This window comes from Ursus arctos, unplaced genomic scaffold, assembly GCF_023065955.2.
Source record: "Ursus arctos isolate Adak ecotype North America unplaced genomic scaffold, UrsArc2.0 scaffold_23, whole genome shotgun sequence".
NCBI lineage: Eukaryota > Metazoa > Chordata > Mammalia > Carnivora > Ursidae > Ursus > Ursus arctos.
In genome coordinates this window covers 46,779,472-46,789,075 of record NW_026622908.1, presented here as the reverse complement: position 1 = coordinate 46,789,075, position 9,604 = coordinate 46,779,472, and positions in this window count along the sequence as shown.

Below are 9,604 nucleotides of genomic sequence, written 5' to 3'. Positions count from 1 at the left end.
TCAGAGCTGTCCATGGAGAGGGGGACCCTGCCCTCCCCGAGGTGCGCCCTGACCTCAGCCACAGGCAGACCTGTGCTCTGTTTACCCAGCTAGGCCCTCATCTGCCCACAGAACAAAAAAATAGCCCTGAGCCCCACGCGGGGCAGTGGCAGCCGGTGAGGGAGGGAGACCGCCGGGGGGTGGGGCAGCCAGGCAGCACCAGGGATGGGAAAGGCGGGGCTGGGTGGGAGCTAGGGTCCCAGCCCAGCCAGTGTCCGAGCTCCTCACCCTGGCTCTTGTTTAAATGAATGTGTTGGCTCTTACTTTCTAAATCAAGATTTCCAAAAGCTTTTATCTCGGACCGAAGAGTATTTCCACTGCGTAGGATAAGGCAAACGCTCGTCCTCGAGTCCGTTGTTTCAGGTGCTCGCGCTTCCCGCGACAATGAGGCTTTGCTGAGTTTCCGCAGCATGTCTGCCCGCCTGCTGGTGGAAGCATCCGCGGCCTTCTCTTGGGAGGAGTTCCACGTTTCCCGATTTCCTCCCTTCCCACCAGGTGTTCCACTTTGCATTCTCCATGCAAGCCTGGATGGGTGTAGTTCGCAGACAGCCGGCGTCTGACCCCCGTCGGGACCCCAGAACCTCCCCGGCAAGACAAGCTCCAAGCTGCAAGGGAGGCGAGCGGGGAGGTACGCGCGTGTATGGGCACACGTGGGCGTGCACGCGTACGGGCGTGTGCACCTGTATGTTGGACGGCGGGACATTCCACACAGAGGACACCAAACGTCCAGCTGCCTGAAGCTGAGGGACCCACTGCGTCAGAGCCACAAAAGCGGCGTGTGTCGTGTCATCGATGCCACGTGGTTCGGGAGCGTAGACCAGGCAGGTTGGATGCCATCAGGTTGGAGTGGCCACGAGAGTGTGACCGAAGGGAGACGGGACAAGGCGATGAGCCCAGTCCTGCTGTCTCTTCCTGGGCATCTGACTGCATCCTGGCCAGGGGTATGTGGGCAGGAGTGGCCCCTGCAAAGCCCCTGCCCCACCCCCCGGAGCTCCCTTCCCCTTGCATGGCAACCCTGGAGGCCTCATGTCCCCGCTGGTGTGGCTCAGAATGGAGGAGGACCACCCAGCCCACGCCAGACTGTGCCACGAGTGGCTTAACAGAGCCAGCAGAAATGTTCAGGTTTATTTGCTCTCGTGCCTATCTGCCACATGGACGGCAGCCACCAGGGGCTCTCCCAGCCAGGCCTCACCCGTCTTCTGATCTCTGCCTTGTGTGCCCCCACTCAGGCACGGCACTGGGCCTTCGTCTCAACAAAGCTTGTAAAATTCTGGCTCTGGAAGCGACTGACTTTCCAACCTTGCAAAGTTCTGAATTTCTGGATACATCCCCATGTTTGCTGTCATTTCCACGTGCAAACGGGGCCTTCCTCCTTGAGCCCGTCTCCTTCTTGTCCTGCCGAGTTACCACGAATGGCTCTCACGGAATCCCACCAGCGTCGCACGGATCCCCACCGTTCCAGCCTCCACTGCTGGGCGTCGCTGCCAGCGCCCTGCCGCTAAGCCAGCATCACGTCGTTTCAGGTTTCGGGTTTATTTGTTACCACAACATAACCTGGCCTATCCTGACTCCTACAGAACTAGGTTGTCTGAGGGAGGGAGCTGCCTTTACAAAAACACTCAGATCCATAAATACCCACAGGACTTCCAGGGGCACGAGGGTAAGCTTTGCAGCTCTCGTGATCGGGCTCAGCTTGACTGGTCGTGGACAGCTTGTTCCCGCACAGGGCCACCGCCACTGTCAGCAGATCTTGGCAGCCTTGGGGAGGACTCAGCCCCACTTGACACCTCTCCTCCTCCAGATGGTGGGCCTGGGTGTGTTGTCCTGATGCATGCAAAGGCCGGTCACATGACTGAGTTCCAACCAATGGCAAGCAGGGGAAGTGAGGTAAGCTCCTTGCTTCCTTTCAAGGTGACCCTGGAGGACACATGTTCCCAAAAACAGTTGGAAGGTGACAAGGAGTTGGCCCACCCCCATAAGGCCACAAGAGAACAGTGGACGGCAGGCCACGGGGTCGAGGCTGGTGGCAGAGCGTGAGCACCAGAAGCCTGGGCAGGCAGCAGACTGCCCGTGACGAGGCAGGCGAGTGGCGTGAGCCTGGAGCCGCGGGGAAGGACGGGGCGTGCTGCGAGCTTGGCGTTTCCAGTCTCACACGCGAGGCCTTTGTGAGGTTGATGAGGCCCAGGAGGAGGCCACAGGCTCACTCCCAGGAGTGGAGGGAAGTCACTGGAGGGAAGCCAGGTGGTGTGGAGTGGCTTGTCCCCGAGGAGGACGTGGGGACTGGGTCCGGGAAGAGGAGCATGGGCCGGTCTCCTTGGTTGCGGCCCCTTGGCACCGGCTCCCACGCTGACGGCAGGCTCCTGGAACAACTCCAAGGGCATGGCACTTCCATCAGCGTTCTCCGGAGAAGCAGAAGCCATAGCAGGTTTGTTGCAAGGGATCGGCTCGTGCGGAGACAGCGGCTGAGACGTCCCGAGATCTGCACTCGTTAAGCCGGATGGAGAGGAAAGCGGAGGGTGTGAGTGCTGGTCTAAAAGCCGGCAGGCTAGAGACCCAGCAAAGACCAGCATGTCTGCACGGGCCTGAAGGCAGGAAAAGCCTCATGTGCCGGCCCACACAGGCATAAGGAGGAGTTCCCTGCACTCAGCCTTTCCGTGCTAGGCAGGCCCTCCACTGATTGGGTGAGGCCCACCCACATCAGGACAGACAGGGTTCTACTGAACCTATGGATCCCAGTGTGAATCTCATCCAGAAACGCCCTCACAGACACACCCGGATTAACGCTTGTCCAGATGTCTGGCCCTCCGTGGCCTGGTCAGGTGGACACACACAGTTAACCCTCACACCATCTTCTATCCCCATAATGGTGTGGGCTGCACTTGACCTCCCCCGGCAGGAGCACACACTCGGTTCCCGGCTGACACAGAGGAAGCCGCAGAAGCTGGGGCCGTCCATCGGAGTCCAAGCCCGAGCTTGCTCCCTCGTGGGGAAAGAATATGCAGTTAGACACGTGTGTCAGTGCCGGAGCTCTCCCGTGAGATGCAGGGTTTAACCCCCTTTCGAGGCTCCCGGAGCACCTGCTAAGTCATTGCTAGACTGGCACTGGGAAGCAGTGTGTTACACTGCTGGGCGACCATGACAAACACCGCGGACGGGGCTCACACAGCAGGATGCACTGTCTCCCCCAGTCCCGGAGGCTGATGCCCAAGGTCCAGGCACGGGCAAGGTGGGGTCCCCCTGAGGCCTCTCTCCTCGTGTGTGGACAGCCGTGCTCCCCCTGTGTCCTCACGGGGTCGTCCCTCCATGTGCGTCTGTGTCCTGATCCCCTCTTTTTGTAAGGACCCCAGTCTCACGGGATCAGGGCGCCCCCAGTGACCCCGTGTTACCTTGATCAGCTCTGTAAAGGCCCCAGCTCCAGATAGGGTCACATCGAGGGTTAGGACTTCACTATATGAATTTGGGGGGACAATTCAGTCCATAGCATTAAGTGAGATAAAAATGCAGGATGTGGGCGCCTGGGTGGCTCAGTCGTTAAGCGTCTGCCTTCAGCTCAGGTCATGATCTCAGGGTCCTGGGATCCAGCCCTGCATCGGGCTCCCTGCTCAGCGGGGCGTCTGCCCCTCCCTCTGCCTCTGCCCTTGCTCTTGCCCTCCCTCTCTCTTGCACTCTCTCTCTCAAATAAAGAAATAAAATCTTTAAAAACAAATGTGGGACATCAGAAAGGGGGGCACACCAGCCTGGACGTTACCGGGTGAGGCCAGCACCTCTGTTTCCCATCACTGCTGGAATATGGGACGGGTAACCGCACGACCAGGGGCTGGAAACTCGCGTTGTGTGGCTTCGCCCAGCTCCAAGGGCCAGAAAGGGACCTCAGGGTGCCGTAGGGCCGCATCCCCCGTGCAGACTCTAAGGGCGGGTCTTCTCCTTCCCTTTGCGGGCGTCTGGAGCCGCCCTACTCGCTGGGCGCCCCTGGGTCTCAGGCCTTCAGATCGCCAACCTTGGGACCTGTCAGCCTCCGTGACCGCAGGAGCCAGACCCCTCTCATTGCTCTCTCTGTGTGTACTTATCCCACTGTCCTGTTTCTCTGCAGAGCCCTGACCCACACAAAACTCACCTGAGGACCACACAGCTCGCAGCTGCTGGGCCAGCCCTGTGTGTCCGCCGGAGCAGATGCCGCGGCCTCGGGACGTGGTGCGGGGCCAGGAATCTCCTGAATGGGTCTGTTCCTCCCCCGTCAAGAAGGCGCCCTGGACGTTCCCCCAGCCCTGGGAAGGAGACGCACAGGTGAACCTATAGGAGTGGCCGTGGCAGGCAGGGGTCTCGGGAGCACGTGTCTGTGACCTCCAAGGGAAGCGCGGGTGACCAATTCACAGAATGGGCCCTGAGCTCGGCCACGCAGATGCTGCCCTCTGGGCCCATGAGCAGAGCAGCCTTGGGGAGAGACGAGGAAGCCCCTCCCGTGAAGGCTGCCCCCCAGGCCACTGCCAGGCCCCCACTATGACACCATCCCTCTGGAGGCCAGCCGGTCACTTCAGAGACCTCCCCCTGCAAGGGGCAGCCGTGGGTCTTCGGCGGAACTGACGCACAGGCCAGGCTGGTCTTCCCTGAGCACAGAAGGGCAGCCCACCCCCTTCAATGAGGGTTTAGCATGTTGGGTCCACCAGCGCAGGACCCGCCTGCAACGGCCCCAGACCCAGGGACTCGACGTCCACTGTGGTAAGAGGGCTGGTGGTGGGCCCGTGACCACGCAGGTCCGAGCAGAGGCCACACCGCTCAGAAGCCGCCAGCCCTACAGAGCACTGGGGCAGCCTTTGGAACGGTCAGCAGAGGCCCCAGCTCGGGGGTGACACCTTTGAGGATGGGATATCACATTGCAGGATAGCGGCATTCACCCCAAATCAACCAGGAGAGGCGCTCTTTCCCCAGCAAGTCTGGGACCGAGGGGTGGAAAGAAGAGCGTGGCCCACCCTCACTGCCAGTGACCCACCCGGGATCCGTGCCCGTGGCCCTGTCCACACTTGGCTGTGCAGGTGGGAGGGGCCACAGCAGGGACCTATAGGCCACGGCTGCTGCCCTGTCTCTTCAGACTCCTTGTTTTGAGACCCGCCAGCGAGACAAGCAGTCCCAAAACTGGCAGGGGAGCACGGCCATGACCATCAGGAAGAAGTGGGACCCCAGTCACACAGCAGGCCCCCAGGCGGTCCAGAGGGGCCTCTCGGCATCTCCCTGACTGTTTTCCTGGCACATGGACAGGGACGCAGTCCTTGAGATGGAAGTGGGCACCAGGGGTTCAGACCTTCAGAGACGAGGGTCTGACATCCGATGCTGAGGTCCAGGGAGGCGGCCTCTGGGAGGGAGGGGCCTGGAGCTCCCGGTGGCATGTCCTGCCCTGAGACCAGCTGAGGGGCAGGGGCTGTAGCCCCCTGTCCTCCCAGGGAAATGCGCAGGGCCAGATGGAGGCTTGCCCCTGGGGATAGCGTGTCCCAGGGAATGATGCCTGGAGCGAGCCTCTGTTCGTGACTTCAGTCGGGGCCACCTCAGCTCCGAGGATGTGCCCTGGTGTCCCACGAAGCCTTCCCCCTCCGGTCCTCCTTCTCCTCGGCTGTCCAGAGCCTCACTCCCAAGAGTCCACTTCACGAGACCTCTGTCCTGGACATCCGTCCCGCAGGGTCATTTCCGGAAACCTCAGCCAGCTCCCCAACACTGAAGCCCGAGGGCACGTCCAGGCCTCTGCTTGGCAGACGCACCTGCCTGGGACCCCAGAGTCCTTCTCTTCCCGAGGCCTGGCGCTTTGTGCGGGGTGGGCTCTGGCACGTCCACACTGGTTGTCAAAATTCTCAGCAACTTCCATACTGGCTTCAGTAGTTTCTGCCTCGGGCCTCCCAGTGTCCCCGTAAGGCCTCCGGCACCCCCTCCCCAGGACCCAATCCGGGCACCACAGAGGACTTCTGGAAGCGCTGTGGCCAGGCCCCTTTGGACTGGCCAGCACCACGCGGTACTATGAAGCCCTGAGTCTCACCCGAGTCTCCTGGGGCAGCCGTAGCCTAGTAGCTCCAACCGGGGGGCGGGGGGTAGATTGCAGACCGTCATTCTCTCGCAGTCTCGAGGCTGGGAGTCTAAGACCCAGGTGTGGGCGAGGGAGAATCTGGTCCAGGTGCCCCGCCCCCCACCGCTGCTGGCCGGTTGCTGGCCATCTTTGGGGTGCCTGGGCTGGTAGAAGCATCACCCTGATCTCTGTCTTCACCTTCACGTGTCTTTCTCCCTGTGTCTGATTTCCCTCGGCCTGTTGTGTCCACCAAACAGGACCCCCGGGGCCTGGGCGTCCCCAGCTCCAGTCCCGACTGCCCCAGCCTGGGCGTTCCTGAGCCCAAACGGGCTTCAATAAGATCCGCTTTCAGCCAAACTTCCCATTCTCTGTCCACCCGACCTGGACCTTCTTTGTTCCTGCCCCCATTTCCCTATTTTGCAGGCACCAGACAAAGCCAAACATGCCCCCCAAATCAAGCACACGGGGCGCTCCACTCCTGGCTGGCCACAGCCTCCAATCGGAACACGCCAGAAACTTCCGCATTTTCAGCTTTATGGAGATAAAATTCACATACCATAAAATTCACGCATTTACAGCATACAGTTTGGGGGCACCCAGCTGGCTCAGTGGGCGGGGCACGTGACTCTGGGTCTCGGGTTGTGAGCTTGAGCCCCATGGTGGGTGCAGACATTAGTTAACATTTTTTTTTTAATCTTCAAAAAGATTACAAAATAAAGTGTACACTTCAGTGTTCTGCTGTTTTAGCATAGCCACAGCGCTGTGCAGCCTTCGGGTGGATTTAACGTGCACTCTTCCGCCCGCGGGTCCTCGGGGGGCTTCTCGCCTTCGGCCGCATGGGTTTCTGTTTCTCTTGGAAGCATCCGGAGGGGAACTGCCCGGTCACACGGTGACCCTATGTTTAGTATCTGGAGGAGCTGCTGTCTGTGCCCCACGGCGGCGGCAGCGGCAGCGGCATTTCCCATCCCTGCCAGCCGTGCTGATTTCTACACACCCTCATCTAACACGCGCTGCTGTCTGTCTTTCCTATGCGGGCCGTCTGGCGGGCGCGAAGCCCTACCTCGTGGCGGCTCTGACATGCCTCTCCCTGGCAACTAGTGACGCTGAGCATCGACCCGTGTGCTGATTGGCCATTTACGTCTTCTCTGGAAAAATGTGCATTCAGACCCTTTGTCCGTTTTTTAAGTTGGGTTATGCGGGGGACGAGTTGTTAAGAGTTCTTCTCATGTCCTACATACTCGTCTCTTAGCAGATCTATGATTTGCAAATATTTTCTCCCATCTCGTGGGTTGTCTTTCCACGTCCTCCGTGACATCCTTCAACACGCCAAAGTCTTCAATTTTGGCCAGGTCTAACTTGGGTGTTTTTTCTTATTTTGCTTGTGCTTTTGGTGTCATATGTTAAGAACTGTCGTCTAACACTCAGCTCCTACACTGAGGACCGTGATCCATCTGGGATCATTTTGAGTTGAGTTGGGCATGGCATGACGTGGGGCCCCTCGGCTCGTGGCGTGTGGCTAGCCACCCCGCCGTCCCAGCACTGCGGGTTGAAAGGACTGTTCTTGCTCTCGCTGAATTGTCTGGGGCCCCCGCTGAAAACAACCGGCCAGGAACGTGCGGTGTGTTGCTGGGCTCTCGAGCGTGCTCCGGGGGTTCTGGCTCTGGCTTCACGCCGGGCACCACACTGTCAGAATGACCACAGCTCCCGGTGAGTTCACGTCGGGAAGTGCAAGTCCAGCACCTTTGTTCTTCTTTCAGGTTGTTTGGGCCCCTCTGCGGCCCCGGTGGTCCCCTGTGAACTTTAGGATGAGCTCGTGAAAAGCCCACCAGGGTTTGGGGTGCTGCAACCGCACAGAGTCCTCCGATCTGGGAACACTGGATATCCGTCCACTCAGACCTTCTTCAACTCCTTTCCACAGTGTTTTGTAATTTTCAGCGTGCAACTGTGTGCTTCTTTTGCTAAATTTATTGCTGGGTATGTTGTTCCATTTGCAGCTGTTACCAGTGGGACAGTCTTCGTGACCGCACTTTCGGATGGCTCATTGCTAGTGTAGTCACTTAGCATGATGCTGTGTGTCCGATTTTTAAACTTTCTTTTTTCTCTTTCTTTTTTTTTTTTTTTTTTAACACAAAGCTGTCCGGCTGAGAGCCTGCCTTCCAGCGCCTGCTGGATGCACGGAGGGTGGCTGACTCCCTCCCGTAGCACATTCTGCATAAACAGCCTGTTTGTTTCAATGGCGTGGTTCTCGTTTATTCCCACAGGAGGCCAAGGTGCAAAGTTCAGCGACTCCCCCAAGAGAATGAGTGCTCCTTGGGAGCGGTGAGCTCGGGCCCCTGCCACTGTGCCTGCCAAGAAGCCTCTTGGTCCAGCAAGCCTGTAGGAGGCGGAGCCCTCCTGCCTCCCCCAGGCCAGGCCCTGCTCTATGTGCTTGGGTGCACGTTTCACCCACCTGAGAACATTGCGGGCCACACTGCCACTGATGGGGAAACTGAGGAACCAGCATGAAGTTGCAGGGAAGACTCGGAGCCAGACCCAGGGGGGCGGCGAAGGTCTGCTCTTCCTGCTGGGCTGCCCACCCTATGGTGGTCACACCGCCAGCCCCACCTGCCCTCAGGGCAACCAGCCCCTCTCAGGGCAGGGCTCTCCCTGTCCCAGGCACGACAGAGGCAAGCCGGCCCCCACTCTCTAATGCAGCCACTCTGGGTGCTTCTCCTTTCTAGGGACGTGCGCCCTGGATACCAACTTGCCCCCATTGCTCCAACCTGAGTCATGTCACAGCTGCCTGTGATGTTCAGCGTGGCATGTCAGCGGGAGTGGCTGCAGGGTGCCCAGACAGGACGTTGTTTCCGGGTGTGTCTGGGAGGGCGTCTCTGGATGACATGAGCTGGAATCGGTGGACTCGGCACCGTAGATGACCCTCCCCAATGTGGGTGGGCCTCACCCCATCCCCTTAAGGCCTGGGTAGACCAGAAGGCAGAGCAGGGAGGAATTCTCCCCCTGTTCCTGCCTCACCCCTTGAGCTGGGGCATCTCATCTCGGCTTCTCTGGCCCTCTGACTGGGACTTACACTGCTGGCTCCCCGGGTCCCAGGCCTTCAGGCTCAGGCTAAATCACCCCACCAGCTCCCCCGGTTCCCCGGCTTGCAGGCGGCAGACGGCAGGGCCTCCCGGGCTTCCTGAGCACCTGAACCAGTCTGGAACCGAAACGTCCTCCTATCTCCTCCTGCTGTGTCTCTGGAGAATCTGAAACACAGCCGGTGGGTCCCCTGTTGTCCTCACAAGGTCAAGTCGGGCCACTGGGCAGGGCACTTTGGAAGTGGTCCCGGGGCAGCCCACCTGCCCCAGGCAGCCAGAGGTGGCCCCGCACACCCTCGTGGCCCACTTTCCCAGTGGCCCCAGGGGCCTGGGTGCTGGCTCCACTGCGGGGGCTGAGGCAGCCTGCTGACACCTGTGTCCCCATTCAACGCGGGAGCCAGGCCTGTGCAGAGACCCTCCGATCGCCCCCCCACACTCAGATCTA